Source organism: Notamacropus eugenii, chromosome X (genome assembly GCF_028372415.1).
Source record: "Notamacropus eugenii isolate mMacEug1 chromosome X, mMacEug1.pri_v2, whole genome shotgun sequence".
Lineage (NCBI taxonomy): Eukaryota > Metazoa > Chordata > Mammalia > Diprotodontia > Macropodidae > Notamacropus > Notamacropus eugenii.
Window position 1 is genome coordinate 98584368 of NC_092879.1, and position 14789 is coordinate 98599156.

Genomic DNA, 14789 nt, shown 5'->3' on the forward strand with positions numbered 1-14789 from the left:
TGTGCCATTGTTCTCTGCCCTGGTCAGATCATGGTGAGAGTATTGGGTTCAGATCTAGGGACCACATTTTAGGAATGATATTAACAAACTGTAGAGCTACCAGAGGAAGTTAATGGGACTGGTCGAATGTTTAGCCTTAACAAGTTGGGGGGGGGGGGGAGGGAGGGGAGAGTTCATGGTAGCAAAGGTTAGATGGCCACCTGGTGGGGTCTTTGTATATACCGAGGTTCTGCAGAAGGTTGGACTTGATGGTCTCTGAAGTCCCTTCTGCCGCTGAGATTTTGGGATCTTGTGAATCTGGGATTCAGCCATCAGCATGATTACAGCAAGTCATCACCTCATCTGCTGGGAAGATCAGATGTATAAGAAACAAAGGAATCCATTGAGGGAACCCAAGCAGCGCGCACGGCCCTAGGCAGAGACGAAGTCCGGAGGAGATCCAAAAGAATGAGCGCTCAAAGGACAAAGCATCACTGAGACGGTTCGCAACGATGTGAAAGACAACGATGAGGTAAGTACTGACCTTCCTGGACGAGAGGCGGCCAGAGCAGGCCTTAGGGGAGGAAGAGTTATCCACAACTGGCAAAACAGAAAAGGCAAGAATCGTGAAGAGAATGTGCATTTCGAAAATTAGAAACCTCAGAAAAGCACCAAAGAGGAAATCTTGAAAATTAGAGTTAAATAAGTCACTTACGAACCAACAGGACCCGCTAAAAGCTGGCTTTTGGAAAAGACTGCCTGACGATAAACCTTTAGCCAACCTGATTAAATAGATGGCAGAGAACCAAATGTTTAAAGAATAGTTAACTCTCTACAACTGTCAAGTGAGAAGTGGTTCCTCTAGGAAGGAGAAGGTAAGGGCTGGGTAGGAAAAGGAGAGGACGAGGAGACCATAGAGAATTTACAAAGACTGTACCCAGGATCAGGCTTATTGTGGGCTCAGTGTCATGGCACCCATGAGGGTTATAAGGAATCCTTAGGGACCAGCTAGTCAGACTCCCTCCCTATTGGCTCCTCTCCCTTCTACCCCAAAGGGAGAAAGTATCTTTCTGGGAGAAAGAATCTGCATATAAGGGTCTGGAGGGGAGATAGAGAGCCATGAAGATAAGACAAGGTACTGGCCCGTCCCTGCGTATTCATTAAGGATCCCCACAGGCATGAGGACTTTTTCCTGATTGTGGAGATCATAAGATGAGATCAAGAACTTAGTGCAATCCCTTCTTTTTACAGAGAAGGAAACTGAGGTCCATGGCTATGAAGTGACTCAAAGTCACACCTGCCCAGTGCGGGATAATGAAGAGTATTTGCTGGGTGGTAGTGAGATCAGAACTCTGGGTGTGTTTGTGACAGAATGTCAAATGGCTGTTGAGTGTGTGAAATAGAATGAGGAAAGAGAGAGCGAAACGGCAGAGCGTAGGCAAGTTTGAGTGCATCCGAAGTAGAAGTAAGGCGCTAGGGGTGGCTCCTTCGAGCCGATTTCATGTTGTACGTGAGGCAGCCAAACCCTCGTGGTATTCTCTGAGTCTTATGCCCAAATCCAGTTATATCTGGGGGACCATGTTAAAGATAAAGCCTTGGCAGATGTGAAGAGCTGATTGGCACAGCTTTTAAAAACTAAGTTTCAGGAGTAGTTAGGTGGCACAGTGGAAAGAGCACTAGCCCTAGAGTCAAAAGGACCTGAGTTCAAATCAGGCCTCAGACATTTGACACCTACTAGCCGTGTAACCCTGGACAAGTCACTTGACCATGACTGCCTCTCCAAGGCAAAAGTTTCATCAATGTCTTTTTTTTTTAGATCCCAGTAATTTTTTAAAAAAATAATCACTCCTTCCCAAGGAAAACCTGCCTCATCGCCCTCTCTGTGGCACCCTCACCTCTGCCTTGGGGCCGTGACTGGTCGTCACAATTACTCGACACTTGGCTTTGTTTACGTGTTCTTTTCATTCATGTTACAACAGCCATTGCGCCTATCAGTGGCGTCACCCAAATAGAAACAGGGCCATTAAGCCTCACATGAGCATCCCTGTGGACGCATGTTTTCAGAAACCGCATGTTCGCGTTATCTATGTTTTAGTGTACTTGTATGTATTTTGTCAACTATTTCCCATTCACATCTGAGGCTGGTTCTGGAAGTACTTGGGAGCGTTGCCCGTATGACCCTCAAGTGTTTGACACCTCAAGTAGATATCACTTCCCTGGCAGTACTCTTGTCTCTCTGTGTCAATTCATAGAAGTTTGCCCACAGTTCTCTGAATTCCTCCTATTTATTGTTAACTTATGTCACAATAATATCCCATTACATCTGTGGACCATGGTTTGCAGAGCCATTTCCCAATCGATGGCCACCCTCTTTGTGTCTGAATTTTCGCTACCACCAAAGGTGCGGCTATGAATATTTTTGGAGTATCTAGGACCTTTCCTTCTGTCTTTGAAGTCCCCAAAGCATGTGTGATTGGCACAGTTTTGACCTCCCCGCATAGTAAAAAAGAGAAGGCATTGCATGGTCATGAGCATGATGACCATCGAGCGAGAAGTGCTTATGTGTATGTAAAGGGATTTCCCAAGAACCATGTGCTTCCCCAAGAGCAATGAGAAAGTCTCAGAGTGGCAGAAGCTAGAAGTCCAAGATTAGCGGATCCCAGGGATCTCCACATTGGTGATTACTTCCTTGGGTTCACAGGAGTCTGAACCGAAGGCACATGGGCAAAAAGGTGTGAACAATTGCCTTGTAATGCTTGCTCCGAATAGGTAGGTTGAGTCAGTCTGCATAGGGCTGGTCCTGAAACTACCAAAGCAGATAAAATTGAACAGGGCTAGGCCCATCTTCTTTATCTGTCTGAGACACCAGTGCTCTAGCAGCCACCTTGGGGCCCTGGTCTTCATTGGTTCAAGTTTCCCCATGATGCAGGGCCCTATTATACGGCTCTGCTCATCTTCCTGCCAGAGATGATGGTGTTCAGGGGCTGTCCTATTCACTCAGTACCTGAACAAGAATCCTTAATGTAGCATTCCCAACAGGTAATCAGCCAATTTTTGCTTACGGGCCTCCCGTGAAGGGCAACCCACTGCCTGTAGAGTGGCCCATACCACTTTGAGATAGCTCTCATTCTTGAAAAGTTTTTTCTTGTTATCATACCCAAATTTTCTACTTTGAAAAAGCCACAGCTCACATCCCTGTGCAGGGTCAGTTTAGCCCCATGGGATGGATTTCATTAAGCCCCTTCTGAAACCAGTTGACTTTGACGGCCGTGTTCCAATAAGGGCCTGGGTGAACATCTGGAAGGCACACTCTTACTCCCAGGCCCTCTTGCCTCCAGGGGATCCTCAAATGTGAGCTTGAACTCTAGTGTGGTCATTCTTGGGCAAGACTAGACAGATCAGGCATCACCCACTAGGCCGAAGAGGCTTTGAATAAGCTTATCAAGGAGCCAACACAAACATTCCAAGGGGAAGTCCTCACAACTCAATTCTATAGATAGATAGTTCTGAAACAGGAAACTTGGCAACGGGCCTGACTTCTGCTACATTCCTCCAGAAGATTGGCCAGGCACTAACAGGTTCCTCTGGTGGTCTTCTGGATGAGTTGTAGTTGTATATGGAGTATGTCCTCCAGTCTCAGTTGCTGGTGCAGGCCAAATACCCCTAATTCCTTCAGTCAATATCCTGTGGCCTAGCTACCATCCAGCTCTCCCATCCAAGTCACCCGAGTCCACAACGCCTCTTTTAGAACCTGGTACCCAGAACTGGATGAATCCTCCAGTTGTGGTCTGGCCAAGGGTCCTTCCTCTGGTCACTTTACTTCCAATAGGGCAGCCTGAGGTCACTCTACCTTTCTTGGATATCACGTTACCCCATGAGTTCCTACAGAGCTTGTAGTCCATCCAAATCCCGAACATCAACTACCATGTCTTAGTCATCCTGGACTTGTGTAGTTGGTTTTAAAAAATTCTCTTTATGAGATGAAATAATCTAAATACCCTCTTTTCCTTTTGTTACTAGAATGGTAACTCAGGGGAAATTTACAGACATTGTATACTCAGATTTTGCAAGATTTTGCACTAAAGCCCTCACAACAACAGCCTCAGGGAAGGAGACAAGTAGACTGGGTGATTGTATGAGTAGCTTGATCAGATGAGTGATGAAATTCAAAGAACGCTAATTAACTGATTAATGTCAACCTAGAGAAATGTCCTGGGGCTCCATCCTGACTAAGGATTATGGATGATCCGGAGTATTTACTATTTGCCTGGATCACTTTGCTTCACTCGGTTGAGATCTTTGAGGATTCTGATTCTGCCACTCATCACTTTCCTCCACTCTCCCAGCTTTGTATAAAGCTACTAATGTATAAAGCTCTACAAATTTGTATAAAGCTACAAATAAAGCTGATAGGGGATTATGGAAAGACGGAACAGAGAGCCTTGGATGACCAGCAGAGTCAATGGGAACAGGTAGTGAAGGGTCTGCAAAGCTAGGCTGAGGGGTTAGGACTTGATGAGATAAGCTGAAGGGAACCACCGTAGATTCTCACACAGGGGGATGACATGATGAAATTGGTGTTTCAGGAAGAGTCACCTGGCAACAAGAGACAGGTGGAATCAGACAGGGAGAAGGGACTGGGAAGAGGGAGTGGTTTGTGGAGAAAAGTCAGGAGCTATTCAGAGCAACACTTTGGGTGGTCAGAAAAACTAGAAATCAATGATGCATTTGGTGATGAGTTGGGGGATGACTGAACAAGTTGTGGTATTTGAATGTCAGGTATATGAACGTATGATGAAACCATACTCACATAGTCAGTGAGCAGCTAGGTGACACAGCAGATAGAGTGCTGGGCCTGGAATCAGGAAGACCTGAGTTCAAATCAACCTCAGACACTTATTTAACTGTGTGACCCTGGGCAAGTCACTTAACCTATGTTTGCCTCAGTTTCCTCATTTGTAAAATGAACTGGAGAATAAAATGGCAAGTTACTCCAGTACCTTAGCCAAGAAAACCCCAAATGGGGTCACAAAGAGTTGGACATGACTGAGAAACAACAACAGATCCTCAGATGGATGCGTGATCTCCTCAGTTCAGGAGTTCCTTCCAGTGACAAAGATCTGAGTTCATCCTTGCGTGCCTATCCTATACACTTCCCATCCATATCCTCCCAAAGGTTTACCTCAAGGAGGCCTTCCTCAATTTTTCCTAGACATTGGGAGGGCGCCAATGGAGCATTCTAGCTATCCATCTCTCATCCCTTGCTCCCTCAACGTAAGCAGCCCATCTCTTTCTGTTATATAATTTCTGGATAATGTCTTTAACGCTTCTTTTTCAGGATTACTCTTCACTGGTTATAGGGTGCACCCTGCTCACCTCCACCACATGCCTCTCCATTACCCTCCGTATGATGTCCATCTTTGACGCTTTAGGGACAGGGGTGTTCTGGGTCTCATGGCCATACTACAATATTGGTCAAATGTTTATATTGTAAAGTTGGGCCTTTGCTGTTATGGAAACTTTGGATCAGTAAAAGGGCTTTGCAATTTTCTGAAAGCAACAGAGCCCACTCTCCTCCTCTTCAAGTTCTGGGCCCAGCTCTTTGTCTGTCTGTATTGCCTATCCCAGACAGACATACTGTTGGTATAGGTACAGTTGCTGACCTCATAGGTTGCTGTGATGATCAAATGTACAAGAAAAAACATAGTAATAGATTGAAAGAGTAAAAACAAAAGACACCAACCTAGATGTAGACAGTTATTTACGTGTTGTATCATCCATTAGACTATGAGCTCCTTGAGAGCAGGGACTATCTTTTGCCTCTTTTTGTATCCCCTAGAGCTTAGCACAGTGCCTGGCATATAGTAGGCACTTAATAAATGCTAGTTGACTATTGGACAAGCTGGTGTTGAGTTTGGCAATTCAGTCAAATATTTGCCAATGAAAACACTTTCCAAGCTCTTCTGGTCTCCTTATTGTGGCGATGAATTTAAGTTGCTTAACTTCTGGATGAAATTATTAGAACTGATACTGATGTCATTTCTCTTGCTTATTTTCTTTCTTTCTAAATTTTTCAACAGCTTGTTTAAATAATTCAAGGTTAAATCCTCTATTATGCATCCTATCTTTTTTTTCTCATTACTATTCTTTCTCCTTGTTTATTGTGAATTCTTATCTTAACCCTAATGAGTTAGTGGCCTGACTTTGCACAGATAGCTATCTCAGGGATAATTCCCACACCTTTTCCATTAAAATGAGTCAATTTCATTCTTTGTGATAGTTTGGTTCCTGCCTTGTCTGACACCTCACAATTCTTTTTTTTTTTTGAGAAAATATTCATGATATAGAGGCATAAGACTTTTGTATAATCTACAAGTCTTGAGCCTTTCTTATTTCTTTTCTTTTTTTAAGTTCATCATTATTAAGAAAATAGAATTGTTTGCCCAGGTAAGCCTAGGCTTACTAAAGTTTACCCCATTAGGTAATAATTGTTTGCACTTGCCATGCTGTTCGACTACCTGCTGATGGAGGTTAGTCTTCACTAGGAGCTCACAGCTTTGGGAGTGATTGATTTAGCCCTTCCCTCCACAGCTGCAGAATAACATTGGGTTATATTGGGTTATATTACTAGAACAAGCTGTTGGCAACCAGAGTTGCCAGAAGTCCTGGGGGGGTCTCTCCAGGGGTCTCTGTCCAAAGGAAGTCTTTGATCAGGAAGGTCATGAATGAGCACAGAAAGCATCATGAGACATCCTTCATGTGGCGTAGCCCCAAATGGGTGATTTGATGAACTTTGCTGGAGAGTTAAAGATCACAACTACTGTTTTATTCTCTAAACAGGATGGACAATGAGTGTGGGCTGCTTGGGGCAGAGATAATCAGGCATGCTCTCCTCCTCTCTGGAGACGTGGGATATTTTGGATGAAGTCAGATATCGCCAGTGCACAAGGTAGGTTTGCTGAACTATTTTTCTTGGTTATTGTGGGGGCAGAGGTTATCCTGGGAAATGACTACGGTTTAAAAAGACTAAGGCATCAATAAAGCTTTTTTTCAATAAAGATGAGAAGTTCAGTTTGGGGCATGTTGAGTGTGAGAAGCTGGAATGCAAGGAGCAGAGAGCAAATGAGAAGCCCATTCTGGAACCCTAGAAACGTCATCTTTTAGTTGAAAGGGACCTCAGAGATCAGCTCATTTTCAATCATCCGAGAGATAGTGGAATATGCCGATGGTCACATGCAAAGTTAGCAGCAGAGCTGGCACTGGAATCCAGGGCTCCAGACTTCCAAGTTCAATTTTCTCCCCACTGCTCTAGGAAGCCTCACTTACAGAAAGAGGAGGGTTAAAATATGGAGAAGGTGAGCAAAAGAATGACTCCTGCCTCTTTGTAGAATCTTGGATGAAGCGCTGACTTCTCCAGGAAGCCTTTCCTGCTTCCTCTGCCTGCTGCTGCCTTCCTCTATGCCCCAACTTGGCTCCCAGCTCCCCACCACATAACTACCTTGGATCTGACTTCCCTTGGACAGATTTCTATTTGTTCTTTTGATCCCGATGCTAAACATACTTACATATGACCTTGTTGCCTCCCCCATTAGAATGGAGACTCCTTGTGAATAGGGGTCATTTCATTCTTTGCATTTGTATCCCCAGTGCCTAGCATAGTGCCTGGCATACAGTAGGTGTGCATTTTTGACTGATTATGTATAGAGAAAAGCAGAGGATCAAGGACAGTGCCCTGGGCACACTCACACATTATAGGTGAGAAGAGGAGGAGGAGGTGGAGATGAGAAGTTAGAAGAGAAGCAAGCCTATATAGCACCACCAAAACCAAAGGAGGCAAGAAAGGTCAGAAGGGAGAGGTGGCAGCAGCTGGGAGGTCATGAGCCAACCAACAGAGCTGTCCCCCATCATGCTGAAGTGACATCTGGGACGGTGGCCATTTCCCAGGGGCTTTCCAGGCTTGAGTAGAAGCAATGTCATTTAAAAACTGACAGTTCAGAGAAACTTCCTTTGGCAAAGAGGGAAAGAGGAAGCATCACCTTGCTTCCCCTGGTTCCCCCCATCACTCAAATTCCCAGCAGTCATCAAGAAGGAGGACAGCCTTGGGGAGTTGGTTTCTAGAGCCACAGCACCTGCAACAGCTCTCTGCAGGCTGGACTGTCTGGAGAAGCAGGCCACAAATAAGGCAAGGCAAGGGTATGAGGAAGAGAGGGGAGTCCTATTTTTATGGTGTACCAAGTAGGATGTGGTGCTTTCCCAGTGAAAAACTAAGCAGAAGAGAGGACGCCAAACACTTGCTGGAGCAGAAAAGGAGGTGGACAGCCACCCAAGGCAAGGGGCCTCTAGGGAAGACCCCTAGCACGCTGCTACCATGAGACACAAAGAATCTCCAGTCTTTGCTATTCAGGGCATGGAAACCAGAGACAACTGCCCCATCCAGATCCCCAGCTCTAGTATCTCTGATATCTCCCCTGACCTTTTAGTCCCACATCACCAATTGTTTATCAAACATCTCAAACCCCATGATCCTTCTCTCCAAATCCCTCCCCTTTTCCAGAGATCCCTATTTGTGTTGGAGACACTACCATCCTTCCTGTCTTCCAGGTTTGTAAGCTCAGCACGTTCCTCAACTCCTAACTTTCCATCACACCACGTGAGATCTGATCACTTGTCTATCACCCTAGCTTGGGCCCTCATCACCTCTGGCCCATATTATTGTCTCCTAACAGGTGTCTCTCCACACTCCATGCTGAAATGATTTTCCTTAAATGTAGATCTGATCATATCACTCCCCTACTCAGTAACCCCCTATTGTGTTTAGGATCAAATATGAACTCTGAGGGGCAAAGCCAAAATGGTGGAGTGAAAGCAGGGACTTGCTTGAGCTCTTCCCCAAACCCCTCCAAATACTTGTAAAAAAATGACTAAACAAATTCTAGAGCAGTAGAACCCACAAAATGACAGACTGAAACACATTTCCAGCCCAAGATAACCTGGAAGGTGGACGGGAAGGGTCTGTTGTACCAGGCTGGGAAAGGATCCCAGTCAGCTTGGGCCATACTGTCACAGGCTAAGTGGAACAGGCGTCAGGGCACTGATTCCCTGGCAGCTGGGGCAGTTTGCAGACTTCTCAACCTACAAACACTAGAGGCAACTTCAAAGGTCAGCAAGAAAGGTGTGCATTAAGACCTAGGTGAGAGAGGAGCTTGGTCTGGGAGGCAGAGAGGGGGGCTCCACGGGCAGAGGCACAGGCCACAGTGGCTGCTTCTGGAACTCTCAACCCTCAGACAGTGGGGGGATCTAGTAGCTGATCAGAGGAGGATTACAGGGATCTCTTTGCTGGCACTGAGGCAGGATTCCCTTGCTTTGCACATGCCTGGATCTAGGTCGAAATCCTGGGTGGTAGTCCTGGGTCCTGGGGTGAGGAGGAGTGTTGGCATGGCTGGAGCTTGTGGTACAGGGGAGAGGGAATCCTCCTCACAGTTCCAAGGCATAAAAAAGTGCTTGTGGTCACTCACAGACCAGAGCACAAACCAGGAGAGGAATAAACACCTCTCCTTTGATCACGCTACCTTGAAAGAACTGAAAATGTACAGGTCCCTAGAAATATCTCTGAAAACAGATACACAAAACCTCTGAACTTGGAACGGTGCACTCTCCACTCTGGAAGCAGAGTCCTACCTTAACAAAGAGCTCAAAAGTCAAGTAATTGGCTGAGAAAATGAGTAATCAGAGGAAAAACACTCAGACTACAGAATCTTACTTTGGTGACAAGGAAGATCAAAACGTACAACCAGAAGACCACAAAGTCTGAAGTCCTCCATCCAAAGCCTCCAAGAAAAATATGAATAGGTCTCAGGCCATGGAAGAGCTCCAAAAGGATTTTGAAAATCAAGTAAGAGAAATAGAGGAAAAATTGGGAAGAGAAACGAAAGTGATGCAAGAAAATCATGAAAAAATGAGTCAACAGCTTGGTAAAGAAGACCCCAAAAAATGCTGAAGAAAATAACACCTTAAAAAATAGACAAACTCAAATGACAAAAGAGGTCCAAATAAGATCTCTGGTTTTTAAGGCCCTTCGCAGTGGGCCCAAATCTATCTTTCCAGACTTATTGTACATTATTCCCCTTCTCCACACTCTATGAATCAACCAGTTGGCCTTCTCCCTGTTCCTTACACACAACACCTTCATGTCCCATTTCCATACCTTTGCACTGGTTGTCCTCCATGCCTGGAATGCCATCCTTCCTTACCTCCTTTAAGATATGGCTCAAGCACCGCCTTCTACATGACACCTTCCCAATCCCCTCACCTGTTAGTCTTAATACTTGATTATGTATAGAAAAAACCAAAAAGCCAAAGATGGTACCCTAGACCACATTCCCAAAATGCCACGGGCCTAACTACCTCCTGTTTCTTTGGATTCTTTATATCCAATGTATATGTACTTCACATGTCCTTGTTGTCCCTCCTATTAAAATGTGGGGAAGGTTTCATTCTTTGTACTTGTAGGCCTAGTGCTTGGCATATAGTAGGTGTTAAATAAATGCTTGCTGGTTATTTGATTGGATGGCTTGAAAATTGCTCTCCCTGTCCTTCCTACCCATTCAGAAGAGAATGTGGAGTGGGTAGATTGGTCAGAGAGGGATCTCCCCTGAATTTCTGGTCCTCCTGAAAGTGACTGAAGGAAGACCATGCATCTCTGGGCTTGGAGGTTGATGGGTAGCTGGCTTCAGACCCAGGGAAATAGTAGGAAGCTTCTAGGACTGGGCCAGACCTGGAAGCAGGAGCACTATGGGCATGGGCATGCTGAAGTCCATCCCTCTAGGAGATGTTCATGCCTCACAAGCCTATTTATGACAACAGTCTGCTGTGCAGGTTACACCTGCACCATACCCCAATACCCCAAGGTTCCCAGGCCTTGGTGAGCACTGGGGCTAACCCACATGAGCAGAAGTCTACTCATTTCATATTCATGGACATCCTAAGACATTTTTCCCACCATCTTGCTAATCTAATCTGAAAGTCTCTGAGATGGACTTAGAGAAATAACAATGTACCTTAGCACAAACACCTGGGGCCAAAGAGCTGAATTCGAGTCCTGACTCTACCACTTACTAGCTCCCTAACCTTAGTCTTTCTGAGCCACAGAACATTCTGTTAAATGGGGATAATAATCCCCATTGCACTACCCATCTCGCAGGGCAACACGTGAAAGAGGTTGCAATTGGAGGCAGGTGGAAATGTTCCCAAACTCTTCCTCTGATTGAAATGGGGAAGTGGAGTCCCTAATGATAGCCTGAACATCTACATGGGGCTGGGGGTTTGGGGATCATGGCTGAGGAGATCAAAGGATTTTCTTCCTTTCAGGAGCTAAGATGAAATAGCCTGGACTCCAGGAAAGGAAGTAGAGTGAAGGGAAACATGGAAAAAACAATTTTGGTGGGATAGTACAAAAGAGGCCTACGCATGATGAACCAAGATCCTGGTTCTTTTCACTCAAGGCCCCATGAAATTTCTAGCTGTTCTTTGTCTTATGTCCAGTCTCCCTTTCTGTCCTCTGATCTATCAGCTGACATTGAAAAGCTGGTTAGATTAGGTTGTGCATGGGGCTAATCAGGTCATGGGTCATTTTGTTTCATAGGATCAAAAAAATCATAGAACTGGAAAGCACCTCAGGAACAACAAGTTACAAAGGAGGAAACTGAGGCCTCAAGAAAGGAAGTGATATGCCCAAGGTCAGGCAGGTAAGTAAGTGGCAGAGCCTGAATCAAAACTCAGCATTCTTTCTACTGCACCACATGGCATTTATTATCAGGACTGATTCCTGATTCATTCCTAAATAATGAATTTAGAAGTATTATCCATAAAATTGTATAGTGTGTATTATTAAGAAATAATTATTGAAAATAACTTACTTTCAAATTTGCAAAGTGCAAATCACTTATCACTACCCTGGGAAGTGGGAAACATAAGTGCTCAGAGAGGGGCCAAAGACTTCTCACTGATTCCAGGTTTCCAGATTCCAAGGCTAGCGCCCTTTCTTTCGAGTGGGTCATTTAAGAAATATGAACACATAAGGATTGCGGTGCTGGGTCAGACCTATGTTCCCTGCAGCCCCAAGTTCTGTTTCCAAAAGAGGTGGCCCCAAGGGGCAAGCTTTGGAAAGCTCTGATTGTCCATCTTGCTGTCGACCTTAACAGCTGGATGGATGCCAGCTTCTCATACTGGCCATTTCTGGCCCCATTGTTCACAAGTGCATCCAAGTCTTTTTAAAACCTATTTATCAGAGAATCTCAAAGTTGGAATGTGTCAGGATCCCATGACCTCTGTCTGACACTGATATTTCTGAGACAATAGGGGAAAGCTCAAAAGATGGAACTTGTTGATTTGGAAGCACACAAAGTCAATGTCTACCAAAACCTTTTAGCATTTTCTGAACCCAGGACTTCAGGGAGCTCTACAGCCCAGTCCAGCACACAGAGCTATTCCAGAGGCACACAAAACACAGGAGAACAGAAACACACTGGGAGAGCCACCCAGGAACACCATGTTGCCACGCTTCACCACTCTATTGTGATGAGTCCACTTCAAAAGAACACTATGACAAAGTACCAACAAAGAAATCCTAATTCTCCTCAGTTTCTATGAGTTGACTTCAGGCAACTAACTCTAGCATGAGAGAGGGCGGTACCCTCCTCAGTTCAAGGCAGTGTAGCATAGTAGTTACTGAAGTTTTCTCAGTCATGTACAAATTGATTTGGCATAATCTCAACTGGATGCTCACTGGGGCAAGGCAATCCCTTTTACACCTTCCTAATAAGCTCACTGTCCCACTCACCACAGTGGCTTTTCGATGCCTTTTCATCCCTCCCCAGTCCCCCCATGGCTGTCCCTCCCAGACTCTCAGCTAAAAACCTTGCTTCATATTTTCCTGAAAAATTTGAGACCACTTGCCAAGAACCCCCTCTTCTCCTAGCCTCCTCATCTCACATCACTCAGATATCTTTCCCTACTGTCTCTTCCTTCACCCCTATTTCACGTGAAAAGAGCTGGGCCATCATGAGTCGTCTTGATTCATGTCTTGTTACTGGACTCCAATGACTCTGGAGGAGTGAGGCTGATGACTTTGTACAGCCCTGCCTCACTTAAACTCAATTCACTTGCAAGTTAAGACATCATCCTCCTGTTGTAACTGGTCGTCTGAGAGCGAAGGGCGAAGGATAGTCTGTGAGTAGTAGTAACTGTCCCCTAAGGACCCAACCAGCCAGTTCAAATTGGGCAATGCTGCCATTTCTTCCCCTCCTCCTCATTTTCTTCCTTTCCCTCTGTCCACGCGGGGAGTCATACCCTTACATGTGGGCGTTCTGTCCAAAGGAATATATTTGTTGATCACTTATACTTCGCAAGATATCTTGGGACTTGGGCCCCTTATTAAGTGATTCTCTACGCGTTTGTTCAAACCCTTTTTGAATATTTCTATCAGTGCCACCTTTCTCCAAACTAAGATGACTTTTTAAAGAAAAAATTACTCCAAACACTAAAAAGAAGTATTTCCATATACACAGATGCACACAAAAGAGGATTCTTTACGAAACCACAAATATCCGTTATACTACTTGCTTTTTTAAAAGAAGTGTTTCGTAAGCTCCATGCATTAGTTTCAAAACTATCTTGTCTGTGCTTCCTTCTGAACTTTTATCTGTTCTCTCCTGTGCATTTTAAGAAATGTTGCAATTGCCCTCTGTTTGGGGGAATCATTATGGCTGACTTCTCATTCACCCCTGATTAAAAACTGAGAGAAAGAGAAAACAAAAACAACTTGTAACAAATCAGCATAGTCAAGTAAAGTGGTGGCGATATACCCCAAATATCTGACTCTGTACCTTGAATCAGTTGCTTCTCTGTCAGGAGATAGGCAACATGCTTCATCATCTCCTCATGCCTGTGCTGGTAGAAGAGCCGACAAAGTGGCGGTCAGACTGTCTCTGACCTGACACTTCCAGAATGAAACAGAAAATCCTCTGTTTGGCGGTCAGAGCCCTTCTGGACATATTTCTCACCACTACCTTTCCAGTCTTCAATACACCTTACACCCTTCCATGGAGTCTTTGATTCAGTGAAACAACGGTTGTTTTGAACAAGATGTTCTCTTTGGGCATTTTTCCTGTTGGCTCCCAAACTTGAAATGCTCTCCCTCTGCATCTCTGCCTCCTGGTTTCCTTCAAGGCCCAGTTAAAATCCTTCCTTCTACAGGAAGCCTTTTCCCGTCCCTTTTAATTCAAATGCCTTCCCTCTGTTGATTGGTTCCTTTTTATAGCTTATATAGCTTCTTTGTACATAGTTGTTTGCCTGTCTTCTCCTTAGATTATGAGCTCCCTGAGGGTAGGGAATGTCTTTTGTCTTTCTTTGTATCCTCAGCACTTAGCACAGTGCCTAGCACCCCGTAGGTGCTTAACAAATGCCGAACCTCAAATAGGGTCCCATAGAGTCGGACACAATTGAAACGACTGAACAACAAATTTGATTGTTTTTAATACATAAAAATCTGTCTCCCCCTGTATTTGTGGTACTGTGTCAAAGCAGAGGAGGCCTGGTCTCAATTTTTTATGCGATTGGCATACACTGCTTAATAAATCTATCTGCTTGGAAGTTCGAACTTTTGTTTCCTCAGTCATTTCATCTTTTACCTGTCACAAGGGTGTCTTATTCTGGACTGTAAGGCGTATGTGTGTATGTGTGTGTGTATATTGTTTTGGAGTTATACTCCAAGATTCTCCTCTCCTTTCCAGTAGAAAGTGACAGGTCTTATA

At 44.8% G+C, this 14789-nt stretch overlaps 1 protein-coding gene across 1 annotated transcript in view; it reads left to right on the forward strand.

Annotated features, from left to right (window-relative positions):
* The window catches only part of LOC140515289 (regulator of cell cycle RGCC-like), a 33140-nt gene extending 21397 nt beyond the window's left edge, over window positions 1–11743 (forward strand). The window contains exons 5-6 of the transcript XR_011970928.1: window positions 6820–6928; window positions 11621–11743. The gene's annotated coding sequence lies outside the window, so the exon portion shown is untranslated. The remainder of the gene's footprint in view (window positions 1–6819; window positions 6929–11620) is intronic.
* Window positions 11744–14789: the final 3046 nt, after the last annotated feature.